Source organism: Mustela erminea, chromosome 11 (assembly GCF_009829155.1).
Source record: "Mustela erminea isolate mMusErm1 chromosome 11, mMusErm1.Pri, whole genome shotgun sequence".
NCBI classification, from domain to species: Eukaryota; Metazoa; Chordata; class Mammalia; order Carnivora; family Mustelidae; genus Mustela; species Mustela erminea.
Window position 1 is genome coordinate 19,618,189 of NC_045624.1, and position 22,467 is coordinate 19,640,655.

Sequence of the window (22,467 nt, forward strand, 5' to 3'; positions counted from 1 at the left end):
CATGGGGTTGGATGTTTCAAAGACAGAGCTGATCAAGTTTGTTGGTGGATTTGAACATGAGTGGGAGAACTCAAGGATATCTAGATCTATGGCTTCTGTACCTAGAAGGATGGATTTTCCATGGGGAAGACTATTCAGATACAGATCTGGATACGAGTGGTGGAGAAAATCAGGAATTTGATTTTAAATACTTCAAGTTTGGGATATTTGTTAAGACATCCAGGTAGAGGGGTGCCTGTGTGGCTCAGTTGGTTGAGCAACTGCCTTCGGCTCAGGTCATGATCCCGGACTTCTGGGATCGAGTCCCACATCAGGCTCCCAGCTCCTTGGGGAGTCTGCCTCTCCCTCTGATCTTCTCCTTTCTCAGGTTCTCTCTCACTCATTCTCCCTCAAATAAATAAATAAAATCTTAAAAAAAAAAAAAAAAGACATCCAGGTAGAGATGATAAATAAGCATAGAGTGGAATGGCTTATGGCAAGAGTAAGCAGATTTTTCTGTCAAGGGCCAGATAGGAGTTACTTCGGACTTTGCTGCCCATGTATGGTTTCTGTCATGGCTACTCTGCTCTCAGTACAACTGCTCAGCTCTGCCATTGTGGTGTGACAGCAGCCACAACCCCCGTGTGTCAGTGAACAAGTGTGACTGCATTCCAGTTTATGGACACTGAAGCTTGAATTTCATGTGATTTCCGTATGTCATGAGATACTCCTCTCTTGATTCCTATCCTGCCGCCACTCCCCCCCGCCCCCCATTTAAAAACCTGAAACCACTCTTAGGGCCTTCGAGAGCAGGCTGGATTTGACTCAGGAGTTCTAGTCTGCAGAACCCTCGTTTAGAGCACAGCCTCTGACTTGGGTTGAAGGCGCTGGACGGACATTCACCTGCTGAGTTTTTGTAGCCTGTTACTTCAGATTTCAGCTTCTTCAGCTGTAAAATGAAGATAGAATTGTACTTACCTCACAGATTTGTTAAAGGACTCATTTTCTTAAAGCACCTGCAGTAGTGTCCCACACAGAGTAACCACTCAGTCAACTCTTAGTCTACCTCGACCCTTCCAGAACGCTGTACCTGCAATAAATGTCAGCTGAATAAAATGAACGACTGATCATTTTTTGAGGGGATTTACCCAGCACCTGTTCTGTCCCCACCCAGTGGCCATTTTCTTTGCCATCAGGTATTACTGCGCTAGGTACCTTTTTGATTTGTCATTGATCACTGTCGGGTACGAGAAAAGACAATGAAAAATACTCATCTGTTTCTCATAAATCCACCAATCTGATGGTGGTAATTCAGTGATTAATGTGAAATACTGAGAGGATTCACTCTTGGCAGAAGAAGCCGATCTGTTGAGCAGCTAGCTGTTGTTTTTGCCCTCAAGTTAGCACAAGGGTTGGTGGATCAGATGGAGTCATGGTGATGATGTCAAATCATTGCAGTTGGCATCTTTTTATGTAGGTGAAATATATATTTTTTCCTTTTGAAGATATGGCTGGAAAGTAGTTATTTAGGAATTTTAACTGAAAACTGAGCAGTACCAGTGAGCTTGGAAAAATCCTACGGTGGAAGAATCAGCGTACTATTTGTTACTACCTAATAACTGCAGGCTGGACTAGAAGTCAGGAGGCATGGTGCTCTCATCCGTTATTTGACAAGTCACCTGATCTCTGCTTCTTTATCTATGAAGTGCGGGTAATACTCCATTCCTTGCTCACGTTTATGAGTTATTGGGGGGACCAGATAAGACGAGGTATATAAAAGCTCTTTGAAAACTGGAAAATGCTTAACAAAAGCTGTTGCCATTAAAGAATATCTGCTTACTTTCCATTGTGTACAAAACACTAAGAATCGTGAAATTACTTTAGTATTGCTCAACTTCCTGCTGTCTTCTCTCCATTTCTGTAAAATCATGTTTGTTTATTACTGCCATTCCTGAAGTAGCTACATTAATTTCCTTCAATTGGATTTCTTCCAGGAATATGTGAGAGATGTAGGTGTTCAGTGATGAAGCATTTTGCAGGCTTAATGCAGAAGATTGCAAAAAGAGTTCCCCTTGTATTGTGATGACCGTGAAAAGTGCAGTGTCTCACCATTTCTATTAGGAATTCTACATACAATTCATGTTAGAAGTATAAAAGTGCTGAATCCAATAGTGCATGATGTAAAAAAAAATTAAAAAATTATAATATTATGATAACTTGTAGAATCACCTAATGTGTACTATAAGAAATTGAAGTTGCCTATGGTTTAATAGTGGTTTAAGTACATGTCTTTATTTAAACCAAATGAAACAATGAAGCCATAAACCAGACACCAGGTGATGTATCATTATTGGAGAGGGAACATTGACAGAATCTCACAGAATCATTCCAAAAGTGATCCCCATCAACTAGATCAACACCGTCATTATGTACACGATCACTTTTAGATGACTCATAGTCTTATTACTTGAACTGATCATTTTCATTGACTTGATACGAATTTCTTTTGAGACTGTGAACCCAAGTCGCCCGAGCACGTGGAGCACATTTGGTTCTGTAGCACAGCGCAGCTTGCCTCTTTGATCTATTTCAATACATTCCATCAATTAGGTAATTCCTATGTGTGAATGGAGCTTTCTCTCGCATGTGTTCATACTGGTTAGTTAACGTGTCTGAGAGGACTTTCTCCTGTCACCCCCTTATGAGGAGGAATAAGTATGATTTAACTGGACACCAGTTCACCCTTCTTAGGACCAGTATTCCAAAAGCAGTGACTCTTGACTGAGAAAGAAAGTCAAAGCCATTTGAAAAGTTTTTCAAGTCCTTATTTCATTGCAAAGGTTGCCGGCTTTATCAAGTGACATTGACATAGATGTGAAGTGAATTTCTGTATTTTAATTACATATCATGAGGCCACAGTGAGATGTGTGGCCTAACTGAAAGAGACTTGAGTATTAACTCCTGGTTGTTGATGTAGGAGACTTGGAGGATATTAATTCCTGATTGGTGATTTGATGAGAGGAAGACAAGAGCAGCCTTCAGAGACAAGGTTCTTAAATGTTTTTAGGAAGCTTTCCACAAATCTCTAAGGGAGTGCTCTACAGTGTTTTATATACCTCTCTTTGTGGTGCCACATCTATGATAACTGTGATTTGTTCTCTGTGTTTATCGCATAAATTCCTTGAGGGTAAATGTCATTTTCTCATCTCTGTATTTACCCTGACTCACAGAGGAGTTAAGTGAATAAATCCTAGATTTACTAAACTTAATACCATAAAATTGTGTCTTAAGTAGTTAATGTATAGTTTTTGACTAGCCACAAAGTACCTGGTATCTTCTTAACTCATCATTTAAATTAATACTATATATCTATCCTATGAGAATCATGTTTGTCTTGATATTATTTGTAGCATCATCATCATTGCGATAGTAACTCACAATAACATTTATTGTGCATTTACATGAGCTAGACACTTGGCATGGGTTATGTCATTTGATTCACACAGACAGCCCTATGAAGTTGTCGGTCCTATTATTTAGATGAACGCCTTAAGGCTTCAAGTAACTTGCCCAAAAATATCTGACAAAAACATTTCGTTCGGAGGCAGGTCCAACACCTGAGCTTTTTGAGCCATTAGCCAGTACTAGCTTTAATAGTTGTTAGTTCTGCGCTCAAGAGTTAAATCCTGCTGGTTGCATGTTCGCTCTTTGGGTGGTAAGCTAATTCTTTTTGGCTTCTAATATAACTTTTTAGGTCCCGATGTTAAAATGGGATTAATGCTACCTCATAGTCTACAAGATTGTTAAGCATTCGAAATGCAGAATCTTCTCCCCAGGATTTGGTACTTCCTGTGAACATTTGGTCAAAAAGGGAGTAAATAAAGTCTTAATACCTAGCAGCTACAGCATACCGCTAAGAGCTATTTTATTTTATTTTAATTTTTTTTAAAAAAGATTTTATTTATTTATTTGACAGAGAGAGATGACAAGCAGGCAGAGGCAGGCAGAGAGAGAGGAGGAAGCAGGCTCCCTGCTGAGCAGAGAGCCCAATGCAGGGCTCAATCCCAGATTCCCTGAGATCATGACCTGAGCCGAAGACAGAGGCTTAACCCACTGAGCCACCATGCGCCCCATTAAGAGCTATTTTAAGGTCTAGTTGTGCTGCTTCTATTTTGAAGTAAGAAAGCCGTAGTCATTGAAGCAATTCACAAACGCCTTTGAGCCATTCGTTCATTTGTTCCTAGTGTTGCTAGCAGATAGGCCTATTATTCCACCTCTAGAAAGAAAGAAAGTTTCTCTTACTTTTGATAAATGCTTCCATGGTTATTTCATTACAGTCTGGATTGCATTTGTGTTCTTTAGGGAATGTGTAGTAGTCTGTTAGCCCTTTGGGAGGGAAGTGAGAAGCAAGACCAGGCCATGATTGAAGAGGCCAGAGTCCAGATTCTCCCAGGGATCTTCGAGGATGAAGGACCCCCTTCTCCCCAAGACATCTTGCAGATACGAGTTCTTTGGTGATTAGTGTGTCTTTGCGTCTAACTTCCCAATTATGAACTTGAATTGATATGCTCTCCTCTTTTCTCTTGGCGTTCATAAGAGTGGCGGGGTTTGGCACAGTGTGAAGAGAGCTATAAAAGCCTTGGTGACTTGAGCTGAGGGAGATAAGAGGCCTTACATATAGTCACAATGTTCAGATCAACAGGGTAGTGGGATCTGTATTGCTTTCAGTTTATAGGCTCCTCTGGATTTCAGTAGGTATTTGCATACACGCTGCAGTCAATCCCATACAATTAAGGAGAGGGAATTGTACAAGCTGGGCAGAAGAAAGCAGTGCAAAGAGAATGGTGAAAAATAAATTGTCATTAAGAAGAAAAGTACTTTACTAGTTCGTCACCTGTGGAGAGAGTTACTAATTAAATTCTGAGGTCGTGCTTACTTACACCAAATGAGCAATTTTTAAAAGCCTTTTACTTATAGTGGGTGGCATATCTTCCATTGCATCATAAAGCGTTGGGCTCATCTGTATGATTAATTGGCTTTTTTGATTGCTTGACTTCTTTGTCAATTAGTACCTTGGTTTCTCTATTTCTCTCTGCAGAGCTTGGGGCAAAGTAATGCCGACAACGATAATAAAAAGAAACGACAACAGAACAGATTATTGTCAGCCCAGTGTGCTGCTTTTGGGAAGAAATTATTATGTATTTTTACTACCAGATGAAGTCTGTCATTACAAAAATACTTCACTGAGTGAGGCTTGGTCAGCCTTTTGATGGGATTAATGCAGGATAAATCACAGTTCACTGACATCTAAGATACTAAAACATAAGGAGTCTTTTCTGGGGTGGGAAGATAATTTAATACATTTATTGGATTAAAAAAAAACCCTTTGATATTTCCCCCCTTTGAGTGCCTTCTGTATGGTCATCAATGATTTTAGGTCCTATGGGTAACTCATACATCTCAGACCAGGGTGTGTGCTCTGGCCATACAGTGTGACATAGCAAATTTAACACAGTCGTTAAAAGCATAACTTTGTGGTAGATGACTAGTTTGCAATTGTCAACCTAGAGATATTTATTATTCCACTGACACTCTGAATTTTTGTACTGGTTTCCTCATTCATCTTGAAATCAAGGCCGATTCCCTGTGGTCTGAAGTCACCCAGAGTTGCAGAAATAAAGTTCTCTGGTCCAGGAGTTGAACACTGAAGACGATAGAGATCAGTGATACTTTTAATTGTAACGCCATTATACACGATAGGGGTTTTAGGAAGCAGTTTGCTAGCATGGCCCTTGAGTTGCTCTTATTTTTCCTCATTAACAAGTAATGATAGCTCACAGAAATGTGCTTCGATCGTCATTGTTAGGTAGAGAAATTAATAAGGGCCAGTATCATCCTATCTTTGCTCATATAATGGATGTATTTATTTATAATGTAGGTTCAAAGACTTGGACCTTTATACACTCTTCACTGCCTCCCTAAAGGAAGCTCATTATTGCAGATATTCCAAAGGCAGCAAGCAGGAACAGACTTCTTTTCCCCACTTCTGTTTTGTTCTCCTGAGGGGGAAGGGAACGAACCACGCAATGTTGTGGATATGGGGTCCTTATCCTTAATTCATTATTCAACAAGTCTTTCAAACACATTGGCTTTTCTGTTAACCTCTCTGAATTTCCTAATGGGAAATGTGGTTTGGGTAACCTTGAAATGCTTTTTCAGTCTGGCTTTAGGGATATGCAACTTACATTCTTTCCTGGGGTGAGCCTGTTAAAAGTGCGTCCCATGAAAATTATCCCTTTAACTGGAGCCAGTTTTTCTGTGCTGAACTTTAGAGGAAAGATTTGCAAATCATGGGATCAGCACTTAATTTGGGGCTCTATTTACCATGTAGACTGTCAAGAAGTATTAACCTGAAGGTAAGATGAGAACATGGAGTACAAAGCTATGAGCTGATAGCACACAGTACACCAGGTATTAAATAGCATTATCCATCCTGCTTGCTACAGTAAATAGGATTTCACCATTATGATGTGTCAGGGCTTTCAGTGAAATCAAATTTACAAGACACTAAACTGCCATCCTCTCTGCTGAGCAGCTTTATTCTGGGATCTTGCCTTCATATTAATCCTGTTGGTAGGAAATACTTGTACCAATTGTGCATGGAAATTATAATTTAATGATCTCTTCCTTTTCTCTATTCAGAGCTTAGAATGGACCACTGTGCTTTGCAGTGATAGCCCCAGGGCTCTGAGAAAGAGATAATACAGAGTTCAGCTTTAAAGCCCAGTATTACTGCCTTTTTGTGAGCTCTTGTAATGATCCTAAGTGCTAAGACGCCAACAATGCGGGTTGCATACTTTCTCAACTCTTCCCATTCCCTTTACCTCCTGAAAGACCGTATACCATCAAATAATTAAATTCTGTTTATCATGACAGGTTTTAAAAACGGTTTGCCACTTGAATGTGTAAAGACAAGGTGAGAAATAAAGTGTTACGAAATCCAGGGAAAATTAATTTCACTTTTAAAGATTCTGTTTATTTTGTGTGGGGAGGCTCAGCAAGACTGTTTTATTTGTAAAACAATTAATACTCCCTTTCCTTTCTTTGGAAGCTTTTCTTGCTATTGGTAGGAATGTTGAAGATAGGAAGTAATTCTGTGTTTTTCCGGGCCAATGTGATTGAAAATGGGCTGGATCTCTGAACCTTCTTTGCATCCAGTTTCATAATTAGTGATTGTTTTGCTTCTCGATAGCTTGTTTATTTATAAATTTCAAATACACTCCATTTAGGCAGACCAGCCAATGTTTATTTCCCTGTTTTACTAAGAAATTAAAATACACGAATATTAATTTTTTTAAAGGAAATTGCAGGGCTGGTGTTAGAAAATGCTCTTGAATCCCATTTTTATGTTCAGTCCGCAAGCCAGCTGTGCCTCTACAAGGGATTACATTTCAGCACTTTAGCTTCAGTTAGAAAGATGTATTTGGTCATTAAAACATTTGCAAATAATATTAGCTCATAACATCGTCAAAGAAGAAGTGCCCACAGCTGAACTTGGCGTATAAAGCAGGTTGGCACAGTGAGAGCGGCATTCAATAAAGAGAACCCAAATCCAATTTGGCTACACGGACTATGATAGGGTTTTGATCTTGGTCATTCTTATTGGAATTTTTAGGGGCTAGAGGGAGTCCTTGTCATTTACCGTTCATTCTGGAACACATTTGTTCAGCTCCTCCAGTGAGCCAGGCAAGGGTGTGTAGGTATAGTGACAAATACAAATAGCACAGACCCCCTTTGGCATCTGGTACAGAGCTTTGAATTGCCACAGTGGCTCCGTGGGGGCTACAGCAGACTATTATTTTCCAGAGCAGAAATGTTTTGTGAGGAGTAGCTGCTCCTTCTGTCTCAGAGAGCTGGAGACTATGGGATTTAGAGGGGAATTTAGTGGGTTAGAGGGATCCATCAGATGATGAAATGCTCAGATAAAGACCCAGTGAACTGATTGCCTTAAATAGTGGCCTTTGAAAATAAGTATTAAATACCTAAGCTCCATGAAGCCCAGAAACAGTTCCCCTTGGATCATCACAATAGTGCTTGGCACATAGTTAGGCACTAGATAACTTGTAAAAATTAATATGTTTGTCAGAAAGTGGGATGGGTTCCATGGCCAAATAATTTTGAGGAATGTTAAGTTTAACTAAGCCGAACAGATTTCTTTACTGTAGGGCCTTCTCAGAGTTTATATACCTTCAGAGCTTCCAGAATGATGCTACTGCACGCCATGTTTCAGCATTACACTCAAGCCACGGAATCTTTCTTTCAAGAAACACTAGCTTATCCTCGCACGCCATCTGAGGTCTGCTGTGCCCTGCGCAATGCCCGTTCCTGGAGCTTCGGGTCCTTCCTAGGACGTTGAGGTCAAGAAGCCATAGAGTTCCATTAGTAGAGTTCCTAATGTGAAGGTTTCTGAGGACCTGCAGCCATCCCAGAATGACCTGCCTTTGTGCTGTGTTGCGAAAGAGGAGACAGATGAGAAAGAGGCCTGAGAATTCTTAAGGTCCTCTGGAGTGGGAGTTGTTCACACTTTTCTCTTTATAATCTTTAGTCTTTCTAAGAATCTCTAGAAAACTCTGCCTGTAATTTTCAGTGTTATATTTACATTCACAGTCCTTATTTCGGCTTGCATTATTCCAAGCTCTGCAGAGTTGAGAGCCATGGGTAGTGAGGTTTCCCTGGGGCCCTTCCATCTCAGGACCCATGTTCATACTCTTTAACCTAGGACTCTTATGTCCTTGGCTGAAGAATCAGGCAGTGGGGGCTGATGTCACCAAGGATCGAGGGTCCAAATAGGAATTTTTCTTCTCTTTCATAAAATGAAGTAGGATGGTAATCAAATTAGATGAATATTTAATGATCATTGCAGGCCTTTAAAAATCTTCCCCCAAGTGTTTACCAAGATCTAAAGCTAGAGGTGTATTAACAAAAAAAGCTAAAGATGTATTAACACCTTTCTTTCCTTCAGAGCCTGGAGTTTTCTGTGACCCTTGAGTAAGAGTTAATAGGATTGGCTATTATTTGATGAGGAAGCTGTAGGGTTTGCTTGCCTAGGTCAGAAAACGCAGTCTTTGTATCCAGTGAGTTAAGCTGAATGAAGGTCAGTAGTCTTGGGCTCTGTAATTTCATTCGCTCTCAGAGACCGTTAAAAACGAGAGATCCGGGGAGAAAAGGTGGACACAGTACTGTGCCCTCAAACTGTTAGTAGTTCTCATTTAGATCTGTAAGGCCAGGAACCTTGTCTGTTCAGTGCTGTATGCCCAACCCCTGGCACAGTGCCTGACACATAGTGGGTGCTTTGTGAACCCTTCTTGAATAAAGTAGACAAGTTTTCAGGAGGTAAAAGGCTTTAGTCTCAACAACGGTCCCCATGATTTGGATATTCATCTTCCAGGTCGCTTAGTGTCCACCTAACGTCAGGTTACACCTTAGCCTGCAGGATTTCTGCGGAAGCCTGGGTGAGGGTCCTTCTGCTCCAGTCATGCTAGCTACTGATAGTACCGCAACTGCGTATCTTACCTACATAAAATCAACCATCAGTGTAGATACCACTTTCTGAGCAAACTTTGAAAGGAAATTAAATCATATTGCCTAAACAGTGTTCTTAGCTATTACTTTTACGTGACTTTGAAGGGAAAGGCAAACAATTTCATTGACAAGCCCTGTCCTCAATGGAGTCCTCAACTTCACGGATTATCCCCAAACTTGGCTTTGGGTGAAAATGCCCTTTTGGACTTTGCACTGTGGACACCCTAGCTATTTGAGGCTGTTGGCCAAGAAATATAGTGTCTGTGCCTCTGTCCTCAGCAGCGTCACCCAACCTTTGTTGTTGGTTTTGTTGGTGAGGCTCAGAGACCTCAAGTAACTTGCCCTGAGTTTCTCAGCTGGTGCAGCTAGGTCCCTGTCTCTCTCCTCACTAACAGCCTTTCCTTCCTTGTGACCTTTGCTTTCTGGCCTGGCATTTATCCATGTAGTTCCACTCCCCTGCCCCCCACTTTAAGAAGATTTTTGGTGAAAGTGGGCCTGACACTTTTGGAGCCTCTAGAGTTCAGGTATATGTTCTCAGCTGGGTTTCCCTTGGTATCTTCTGTACTTGGCTTCTTTCTTAAACTCAGCACCAGTAGGCAGGCATAATTGTGGATCGTGTTCCACAGTAAAGAGAAATTACACCAGTTTCATTAGAGGGCATGGGCCAGATGATGGATACAGTTCATCTGTGAAGTGCACAGGCTGCATTATAGGAGAGATAAGAGTCTGGATCAGGACTTACTCCTCCGGGGAGGTGGAGAGAAAGAATGGGGTCTGAGAAGTACAATGGGGAGAAACCTCCAGAAATCAAAGTTCCACACCAAGCCAGATCAGCCAAGGTAATGTTGGGACTTAGTGTGATAGCAGCAAGGGGAGAATGGGATGTGATCCCTGTCCGGCTTGCACGTTCGCCCTCACTGTCTTCCTTTGCCACCGCCCACTCTGCAGAATTCTTTCTTTCTAGAGCACCTTTGGTGAGGGGACCCGGAGTCACTGTATCCACAGTAGCCCCGCCTTCTTCCTTGCCTGCTGATGAGATTGTATACATATGGACTCTTGAGGCATTAACTTCTTGTACATTTCGATTATGGTCACATAAATAGGAGTTTACTGTCAATTTCCTTCCTCTAACTTAAGGCCACAGTTAGTTGTCCTATCCTAGAGCTACGTGACCTTGCAACTCAGTGGCTTCCCTAGACTCTGCCTCAGAATTAACCCGAGTAATTTATAAATCTCAGAAAATGGGGCGCCTGGGTGGCTCAGTCATTAAGCGTCTGCCTTTGGCTCAGGTCATGATCTCAGGGTCCTGGGATTGAGCCCCGCATCAGGCTCCTTGCTTGGCGGAAAGCCTGCTTCTTCCTCTCCCACTCCCCCTGCTTGTGTTCTCTCTCTCGCTATGTCTTTCTCTGTCAAATAAATAAATAAAATCTTCAAAAAAAAAAAAAAGTAATCTCAGAAATCACCCTCCATCAAGTACCTGGAAGCCGTTTCTTCATTTCATCTCTTGTGATGGTCTCCATCTGCCACTTCAGCATTGCCCACCAGACCTGCAGACTTGCTGTCTCTCCGCACATTCCTCTGCCCTGTGTTATACATCCTCCTTTTAGGGGATGTTGAGCACCTACTGTGTGCCCGGGTAGCATGCATGGTAGGTCCCCACGATACACAGAGTGACTGAATCAGGCACAGTTCACCACTCATCTCTCCTTGCTCCTCCTCGCCTGTTACCTCTCATCATTGTCTGTGTTTCTAGAACTTAATTCCAGTGTAGTTCTGCCTTGCCCAGACGGATTCTTACATGATGTGACTTCTCGCAAATACAGGCAGGAGAAGGGTAGTTTAAGGCAGAGAGTTGAGACCCTCAGGTTATCTCCTTGAGTAGGCAGTGCACGTGTTGAGGTCTGTTTTTCTGCTGATCTCACTACCATTCAAATAAAAATGTCACTAGAACTACAATGATTATTACTGTAGTTTGAGAAAAATAATACATAATAAATTGTGGACTGTCTGTTCTTTCACGTTATAGTTGCTTAATTTATAGAAATTGGGCAGACATTCCTAGAACTGTTTGTTAAAATTCAATAGCTTGCAATTAAAGACAGAGATTGCCATTTCTCTGTTAGGTACATTAAAAAATTATATTGTGTATCATTTGGATTTGACCCTGAACTCGGTGCCCAAAAGAATAATGCCAGAAAGATATAAAAGTGCTTTAGTCTAAATAGAGGTTCAAGTAACTTGTTTACAGAAATATCAGTTACACTATAGCTAGTTAAGAGTAATTACACAAAAGAGAGTTTTTGAATGAGTATTACTTTAGGAGTAGCCAAATGGAAACAGTGATTTATGATGAAATTCTGGATTTCAAGCCTTGCCAGGCAACAAAACAAGATTGCTGATATTTGAAGCCTATGCTAACTGACAATTACAACCATTATTAATACAACCACCTGGATTCTGAATTAATGAAGTGGAATATTTTATAGACATAAAAGTTTACTGCTCCTTGGAACTTCAGCATTCATCTGCTACAGTAGTATACTTTTTCAGGCAAGGAAACAGAAACCTGGAGGTTTGGGGATTGGTTTTATGTAATTGGGGAAGGGAGTGCTGGCAGTGTTTACCTAGTCATTATTAATATCTGATCGAATACATTCTAAGTAAGTAAGTGAATATTTATGTGGGTTCCTAGAACTGATTTGTGTTGGGGTGACCATCCCAAATACTGCAAATGTGTCTGAAAAATCTTGAATTACGTGAGTACTGTTCCTTACATTGAATGAAACTCAAACTTTCACTAGCTTTATTGATAACATGGCACAAAGTAGGCATGCAGTTGTTTTTTAATTAATTGCTGTGCTGAATGAAAGAAATTTCCAGTAGAACTCACACCCAATTGGTTCTAACAGAGGAAAGGATAGCTAACTTGCTGATTTGTTTCAGTTGCTAATTTCCACATACCCCCACTGCTTTAAAGCAATAATTCCCAAATGCTCGTCTCTCAGTTATTTCATAATTACCTGAGATATTTCATGACCCCTGACCTCAGCAAGTTAGGGAGATGGGCTTTGATGATTCTGGTGTGCCTCAAAGGCTCAGGACCTCTCCCCCAAAGGACCCCAAGGTAAACGTAATGACATCAAAGACAAGTGGTGTCAGACCTACTTATTGAGTATTTGTCCTTGGAAACACCACGTACCCTCTTTCACCCCTAGATCCTCATCTGTAATGTGGCTTTCATAACCTACTTCTTGAGGGTGTAGAGATGAAACAATATTACATATGAATTTATATGAATATTAAATTAGGATAGCTGCTATTACTCATCTTTGGTCTCCAGCATCTAGGAAGATGATAATTCCATATAGTTTGAGGTAACTTGGGTGGGGAAAAAAAAGACAAAACTCTAGGAAACAGTATTTTTCCATTATTTTGTTATGTTGAAATGTTATATTGAATTTTGCCAAAAGAAACAGAATGATTAGCTCTACTGTGTAACTGTTTTGTGATACAGAAATCATTTTAAAAAACTACAATTAGCGCTACCTAATCTTTTACGTTTTCAGAGCTCTGTAAATACTTCATTTTATTTGACAGAATAGATACTTCTCTTGTATGTGTATCCCTTCAAATTTGACAGGCTCTGTGTCAGAGGGAGGGAGGGAAGGGGGAGATACCAAATCTGGGCACTTTGGTGTTTTGAAGCCCAGGTCTTGGTTTCATCCTCCATCTTTTGCACAAAGGCTGGTTAGACTCTTTGTTCATTTATGACCATCAGGCCAGCCAGTGGTGGGAAATTAACAACAGCAGCAGCAGAATGGAGCTTGTTGAACTTCCACTACTCTGGGTACAACTGGTTTGTTTGTTAAACCCCGAGTTACTGGGATCTTGGAGTACAGCTCCCTCGAGACTAGGGACAGACATGTAAAGATGAAGAGACTAGGTTCCGGAGAGGAGCAGTTGCAGAGTTTAGGGAAAGCAGCTTTAAGGAAGTAGCTCGGGTGTGGAGAGCACAGAGATGGAGGAGACTGTAAAATTTGGGAGAAAAACTACACAGGTGCCTCTTTAGTAATGTGCTGTGAGCACATGTGTTTTACTTGAATGTTTGTTTTTTATTTTCATCTTTTTTTCTTTTTAAAGATCTTATTTATTTATTTGACAGAGAGAGAGATCACAAGTAGGCAGCAGGAGGCAGAGAGAGAGAGGGGAAAGCAGGCTCCCCACTGAGCAGAGAGCCCGATGCAGGGCTCGATCCCAGGACCCTGGGATCATGACCTGAGCTGAAGGCAGAGGCTTAGCCCACTGAGCCACCCAGGCACCCCTATTTTCGTCTTTCATTGGAAGTCTCAGATTTGGGATATCAATGAAGAATAAGGATTTGCTTTTCATTGTGATTTTTGGGTCAGTCCTGCAGAGTTTTCATTTAACAAGTAAGTGGTACAGAAAGAGTTATTTTTTCACTTTCTGTATTACCTGTTAAAATGGAATGGATGACCAGGAGGAGAAAGCGTGGATGAAGACATGAAGTCATAGGTTTGGCTTGGGGCAAGAGCCAAGCAAGGAGATACATGGTAAAATAAAAACTGGGAGGGGTGATTCATTGACATGGACTGTTCTTTAATGATGGATTTCATGGATCAGGGTATTTCTGGTTACAAGGGTCTTCTTTCTTTTTTTTAAATGAGGCTTTTATTTTGGATTGTGTTCCTCAGAGACAGAGAACATTTCTGTTGGGAGTCATGGCGTCAGGGAAATGGCAGTGGAATATTGATACCAATATTGTATATTTCCTTTCTAAGGAAAGTGTACTAGGTCAAGTTTAATTCTGGCATGTCTCATCTTTTTGTGCATTTATGCAAGAGTCTGTTAAAAAGTACTCACCAAAGAACAAAATCACTGAAGTCCTTTTAATTATAAAACTAATAGTCTCAACATATTGTTGGCCTACTCAGGAAAAACAAGAACAAAAACAGAAACACAAAAAAACACACCACAGTAGGCTGTGTTAACTTTCTTAACAATGTGCCTTTTTTGACCAGATTTCTCCAAAGTCATTCTGATTAGAGAATTTGCACAAACTTAAATTACTAAATACTTCATCTAAAAAATGAAATCACTAAACAGTAACCCTTCCAAAAGCTCTGTCTGTAGGAACCTCTATTGTTCTCATATAATGTAAACTCATTTTTCTCTCTTTCTGACACCTTGCTGTTGTCTTTACTGCTTCTGCCTCAAACAACAAAGCAGAAACAACTAATACTGGTTAGGCCCCTTAAATTATCTTTTATATATGCAGATCTTGTATTTTCAATCCCTTGAATCCAAGTATATTTTAATGACTAAAATATGCAGTTGTTACAATATAAATTATGGGCATTATAAGGATTAAACCTGGTTTCTCAATTGTGGGTGAATGGCTTTTTTCATTTGAATATGCTATAATTTAAAGATAAAGGCGTAAGCAACTGTTATAAACTGTTTTTTCTTTCTCATTTTCTCTGTGGTACCAAATATGGTAAAATACCTGCTAAGTCGCCACCTTGAACACCCACACTGCAGTTTAAAAAATTTCCTATAGCTTATTTTATACGATGTGCTTTCTGGATCTTCCCATTATCTGAAGAAAATCATTTTTCTTTTGAGAAAATTGCTGCTCTTAAAGTTTATCCACATAGAAGAACAGATACAGGTAGATACTCTTTATGCCTTATAGTTTTCGTTATTCATTTATCCTAAAATCAGTAATGGCAATAGAATACTATATGTTCACGGTAAGTATTTTAAGGAACAGAAATATCGACTTAACATACTTCATGGCACTTTCTTTATCTGCGGACATTATAGGGGAGAGAAAAATGTGTGCTGATTTCAGTTAACAAGTGAAATAAACATTCCAAAATACGCATTCTCATAAACCTACCTCGTATACTCCTCATTCATTTTTGTTGATTTCAGGAGTATGTGACTGACCTCCATTTTCTTAGTCCCATCTGTGATTTAGAATGCTTTTAGATAGCTTGCTGGATTTTCATAAACTTGAAAGTCATTATTGCTTTAGCTGGCAATATTCATTTTTTTTTTCAAACAAGCAATTTAGTACTCCATTACTGACTGTTCAGAACTTTTGCTCAGTTTCTTTTTATTTTTTTGCTTTGTCACCAGGAGCTCTTCACCTGGCTGGATCATTCATTTAATATTTATTTAGAACAGGCTCCAGGGATATACCAGAGAGGAAAATTGACAGAAATTACTGCTAGAGTTAACACTCTGTTAATATTGACAGTATACAACAAGTATATTTTATGTCAAGTGGTAATGAGTTCTGTGACGAAAAAGAACTCGTAATAAGGGAAGAGAAAATGACAGTGTATGTGTATGTCGGAGGGAGTGGGTGCAGATGCTATTTTATACCAGGAGGCCCTGGATTCGGGGCCACTTGAGCAGAGAGGCCTGAACACCAGGCCTGAGCCATGCATGTGGGAGAAGGGCCTTCTGGAAGGTCCTGTTGAACACCCATTGCCCCCATCTCTTGACTTGATTACATGCCATTTATTGCTCTAGTGTATTCTTCACTATCTTTTCAGAAAGTGGCAGGTTTGCTTTTCAAGTACAGTATCTGTTTGGCCAAGCCTGGCAGACATTGCTTATTTTGGTCTGTACTGTGTAGCAGATCAGTTCTGCGTTGAGTTCAAATGGCACAGTGATTTCAGAGTGATCCTAATCCTTGTTCTCCTAGAGGAATAGTAAGTAGATCCTGGGGATCTGGTAAGTGAATACTAATTCCTCATCAAGGGGAAATGTCCCTGCAAGACTCCCTGTGACCTCATGTTCCTTTCTCCGAGCTCCTATCCCCCTCCCCCAAAGCCAGGTCAACACCAGTAATCCCGCCTAGCTCTTTGTAAGGAAGAACTGCAGCATTTACTGTGAGCTGACCATTTGCCTTCATGGGCTACACACTTCACATGCGTTCATGTCCAGGACGGTATCCTCACTTTCCCTAGGAGGAGAGAGAGAGAGAGACAGACTCACAGTGTGTCCCTTATTCAGGCGCAGCGATAGTAAGCAATTGAGTCTGGATTCGACCCCAGGCAGTGTAAGCCCACATTTTCCATCTCTGGACGGCACGGACTCCCGGGAGGCCAGAGCTGCGATGGGATTGAATCAGACGCGGAGGAGCCTCAGCAGGCCTCTTTGACTCAGTGTCCCTCAGCAAAGCTGAACACTTATGTAGATTACACAGATGTTGTATGCTTAGCTGGGTAAACATTCCTCCTCTAACCATGTCTATGGATGGGAAATGGTTAGCTTGTTTTCATCACCTCTGTGTTCCCTTTCTGGCTTTCCTTGATCCTATCAAAACAGAAAAGGCTGGATAGCTATTCTTTGCACCTGCCTGTTTTTTTTTTTTTTTTAAAGATTTTCTTCATTTATTTGATAGGCAGAGATCACAAGTAGGCAGAGAGGCAGGCAGAGAGAGAAGAGGAGGAAGCAGGCTCCCTGACGAGCAGAGAGCCCGATGTGGGACTCGATCCCAGGACCCTGGGATCATGACCTGAGCTGAAGGCAGAGGCTTAACCCACGGAGCCACCCAGGCGCCCCTGCACCTGCCTTTTTTATACCAAGTCTCCATTTTGTCACCCTCTCCTTAAGGGAATTCCTAATGCCCTCCTGCCCTCTTATCTCTTTCCCATCCTTAAACCAACACACAAAAAGATGGGACTCCCAGCTGGTTTCTCTGTCATGGACAGTGTGCTGAGGCTGCCACGGTTGGGCACAACTGTCAACATTAGAGTGTCCACTGCGGAGCTTGGGGACACGTGTTCCTGCCCCACCTTAGCGTGGCCGGACCATCATAGTCAAGGCACTCAGTCATGTGATGCTGCTTTCCATTTGGTGTAATTTGGTAGGTATTTAAAGGCATATTTGTATGATAGCTTTTTTTATCTGATAAATTAAAATTCATTTTAATGGTCTGTCTCTCCATTTTTGACTGTGGAAAATGCACATTTTTAATGATAGAGCTATACGGTTAGAGCACGATTTTGTAATTAATAGAAATATAGCCTGGCATCATATTGGAAAATAGTGTTTGTTCTGAGCAGGATGACCTACAGGATAATAATGAGTGTTCTTAGAACTTCATACATTTTTTTTAAGTGTCTTTAAATCAGTATTCTACTTGGAAATTGAGGTTGATCTTATGGCCAGTCATCTTCTGAAATTGATGTCTTTCTCAACATGACCCGGTAGTACCAGAATCAAGAGAAAATAAGCTCTGTCTTTGTTTCAGAGTTGCTCATTTTTGCTCTTTTTCCTCTTCTTTCAGTCAACAGACATTAAGTATTAGGTGACAAGATTTGTGGACCTGGTTTCTTTTTCTCGAGAAACCGGTAGGCTATTGGGAGGTTAGCAGATCTGTGAATACAGGGATTGTTTGACAGTGTAAATTCCTCGGCGGAAGTTACACCAGACACCTCACCCAACATTTCCTCACTCTCTGCTTCCTTGACGGTGGATGTGTGAATTCTGGATAGACCAGGGATCAGCAAACTATGGCCCACATGTTAAGGATGCTTATTCGATTTTTAAATGGTTGAGAAGGAATCAAAAGAATAATTTCATGACCCACAAATTTTATTAAATTCACAATTCGATGTCTGTAAATATAGTTTTACTGGTACACAGCCACACTCTTTTGTTTGCATATTCTCTGGCTGATCTCATGCTCCAACAAAGTAGAGTAGTTGTGAGAGACTGCATAGCCCTTGAACTTAAAATATTTACTCTCTGGCCTTGTGTGGGAACAGTTTGTCAACCTTTTAGGCGTATTTTTTTTTTTCCCCTCTCCCCAGAAATTCTTGCCGATAATTGGGCAGATGTTTATTGAGTTGCAGTTCCCTGCCAGGATCTGCGCCTAGGCACGCAGGAAGCAGGAATGTATATGAAAGACTTACTACTTGCCCTCGTGGAGCCCATAGTGCAGTGAGTGGGAGATGGTAAGAGGACGAAAAAGCCAGAAAATGAGACCATAAATAAAGTACAGTTAATAACAATGTGGATACTGCGAGAAAAAACAGGTTGCACAGGTGTTTGAGGACACCTGTTTCAGGTGGTGCGCTCTGAGAATGAAGCAGTTAAGAGAGAGAACACAGTCTATAGAGAAGGTGAAGTGTAGGGGCGCCTGGGTGGCTCGGTCGGTTAAGCCTCTGCCTTCTGCTCAGGTCATGATCTCAGGGTCCTGGGATCGAGCCCTCTGTCAGGCTCTAATAAAGTCTTAAAAATAAAAAATAAAGGTCAAGTATGTTGGGGAGGGGGGCAAGTAAAATCACACACATGCCCACCTTCCCCCTCCCTCCTACCTCTTAGAATAGCAGACATAGAGGTCTGAGGTGTTCTGGATACCAGGCTTCCTCCAGGTTCCTTTCTTTTCAGGATGTGACCCCGTTATCTGTTCAAGGGTTGAAACTAAAAACCCATGACACATATTGAATCTTAGTTTTCCTCACATGCTGTCCTTTCTCCTTTTGAATATGAGAAAGTTCTGTTTATCTTCTTTCAAAATAAAGCTCAGTTTTGTCTGCTTTCTAGTTCTACTACCAACAAAGACCAAGCCTCCACCATTTCTCACCTCAACTCTGGCCATCCCTTGTCATCTTAACTCTATTATCTGCCCCACCAACCAGGAGCGACCGTGATCTAAGAACTTGAGTTAGAGTATATCATTTCTTTGCTTAAAAAACCTTGGCTGCTTCCCTAGTGCTCTTAGAATAAAATCCAAACCCATTCCCTGCCTGTTAAAAAAGAAGAAAGGAGGCAAGTCTGGCCTGAAAGTAGGGAATGAAAACACAAGGTATGATGCACTGGAGGTAACACGTGGAAAGAAGGGGGATTCCTGTGTTTGTGGCTTCATCATCTGGGTAAAAGGAAGAACAATTGACTGAACTTGAAAGACCAGGGAGGGATACATTGGGTCATGAAACAAGGAGATCACTGTGGAGCAGAGATCACAACTTGTGTTTTTATCCACTTAATTTTGGGGTGCCTTTGTGATAGCCAGTTGACTTGTCAGCAGAATATTTGGACTAGCAAGTATGTCGTTGGGGACAGGGTCTGGGCTGACTATACAGTTTGTCAGCCTGGGAAAATTTTAGACTCATGAGGCAGAAGGAGCTCCCTGAGAGACCCAGAAGGAAGAAGGACATGAACCAGACCTTGGGACGTGAACGGATAGTTGACTCTTTGGAGAGGACGGCTTCATAGGAATTGGATGGTGCAGGGTATTTTGGATGGTATGGGATAGTATAGGACTTGTAATATTTATACAGGGAGGGGGTTCTCCATCCTCACAGAGGGAATGAGAATTTGGACAAGAAAAAAAGCAAGAGATTATTAAGAGCATTTTCTATTAGAAAAGTCTGGCTAGTCAAAATTTAGTTCAAGGCCACGTAATATATGGCTTAGGAGTTTAATTTGTATAGAGTGAAAATAAGTTTTGACCTTTATAATCTCTGTGTCAGGAAAGTTACATGTTCATTGGCTTGTTAACCAGTTTCCCTGTGATTATTTTTTCTGTGGGTTTTTTTGTTTGTTTTTGTTTTTGTTTTTGTTTGCCTTCAGTTTGTGGTACAGAGATTTAAAAACAAGTGTCTGGATAGCCACAAAAGCATCACAGCCACTTCGCACCTGTATCTGCATTTGTTTATAATTATAATTGTCTTCTCACTCCTCCTCCCATTTTAAAGCTAAGTGAAATATATAATTAGGAATTTTTTAATATAATAACTTAAAGATCTAGTAGTAGATTGAGGCAAGAAATGGAATTTAATTAGAGACTAAACGCGGCCTCCTGCATGAAGCTTTCAGATCCTTCTGTCCAGATGTGATCTCTTTACGTACGGCACTTCAGGTTTTTTTTTTTTTTATAGCTATTTGGAGATCATTCCAGTAGAGCTGTTAAGAATATCATCCCTGGAGCCAGCCTGCTTGGATTCTTTTCTGATCGTGCCACTGACAGTCTCACACAATCTGCTAATCATTCAGCTTCTTTGGGCCTCCCTTTCCTCCTCGGGGAAGTAGAGACTATAATACCAACCTAATGGTATTGTTGTATGGTTTAAATTAGATAACAGTATAAAGCACATACAGTGCCTGGCACATAGAGTTTTTTTTAGTGGATGTTAAATATTACTATTTATGTAAACTCTGGCAGATTCATTAGCTGAGAACAGAGCTCGTGTGGTGTTGATCTCTGTGTCCCTCCTGTAGTTCCTTACATGCAGCAAAGCATTTGAAAGAATTTATCTTTATTTTATTTTAATTTTATTTTGATTCCCGTCTAGTTTATTTAACATACAGTCTTGCATTAGTTCCAGTTGTACAAGGCAGCGATGCAACGTTCCATACGGTTACTCGGTGCTCATCGTGATCCGTGAACTATTTAATCCCCGTCACCTGTTTCCCTCATCCCCCTGCCCACCTCCCCTCTGGTAACCATCAGTTTGTTCTCTGTAGTTCAGAGTCTGTTTCTTGGTTTGTATGTTTTTTTTTTCTTTGTTTTGTTTCTTGAATTCCACAAATGAATGAAATCATGGTATTTGTCTTTCTCTGCCATTTCACTTAGCATTATACTCTCTAGGTCCATCCACGTTTTTGCAGATGGTAAGACTTCCTTCTGTTTCACAGCTGAGTAATAACCCATTGTGGATAGATACCCCACACCTTCTTTATCTGTTCCTCAGTCATAGACACTTGAGCTGCTTCCCTGTCTTGGCTGTTGTAAATAATGCTGCAAGAAACACGGGGGAGGGGATGCATGTATCCCTTTGAATTACTGTTTTTGTAAGGAATTTATGAGTTAAAGACATCTTCAGGGAGACTTCTTCTTGAATAAAATAAATGCTGAAACTAAATTGAAAAATCTTACTTATTATCCTGTATCATGTAATGGAATATGTAGGAATTGTTAAACTGTGGATTCCCCCCACCCACCCACCCACAAAGAACCTCTTTTATCCACGCTCTTGATACCAAATAAGGGAGACTCTAGCATCCAGGTCATTTTACCGCAGGTGTAATTTTTTATTTTTAATGAAGTATCCTCTAGCTTTATGTTGACATTAACTCTTTCTGGAGGGAGGACATGAATTGACCGTTGGGAAGTTACATTGCTATGTTCCATAGGCTTCTAAGCCATGGTCGAACATGTAAGGGGGCTCTTAATGAAGGTATCAGTTACGTGTCTGCATCAGTTCCTGCCAGTGAGTTCACCTAAGGCTTTCGTAGTAACGGGTGAGACTCTCTTCCGTTTGGTAAAGTGAGGTTCCACGGCACCAGTGGAACCACTCCTCAGTGCCGCAGTGTAATTACTAGTGCACACAGCAGGCTCGTTATCCAGGTTGCTTTCCTTGTCTGACTTAAGAGTTACTTAGGAAAAATGACTATATGAACACTTGCCTACAAGATGTTACTTTTACAAGATTTGTAAAGATAATAGTCTTATGAGCATTTATATTCTTTCTTATCCCTAAAATGATTCAGTGGGACTTGAGCAATATTTTAAGCAATGTTATATCAGGAGGGCTAATATTCTCTGACATACAAACTCTTAAGTAGGCAGAACACTAAAAACCCATTTTCTGTGTGTCATCAGTGCTGGCACAATACTGGGCTATTCATGCAGAATATTGTTCAGCAGAAAGCCAAACCCCAGAAAGCTGGTATCAGAGAACCAGGAAGATGGGGGCATGGCCGGCAGAAGCCAGCTGCTTCAGGGGTTGTGTTAGCAGCTGCAGGCCTCAATGGAATTTTCCATTGTGTTACAGTTTCTGCTTTTTGTCAAGATGAAAGGTGTATAACAAAAGTTGGTTCAGGGAAAGTGAAGCCAAAAAGAAAAGAAGAAAAAAGAAT

The 22,467-nt window shown here is 40.8% G+C and overlaps 1 protein-coding gene across 3 annotated transcripts in view; it reads left to right on the forward strand.

Annotated features, from left to right (window-relative positions):
- Positions 1-22,467, forward strand: part of CHCHD3 (coiled-coil-helix-coiled-coil-helix domain containing 3) — a 277,669-nt gene that overhangs the window by 183,308 nt on the left and 71,894 nt on the right. The gene's annotated exons all lie outside the window — the stretch shown is intronic.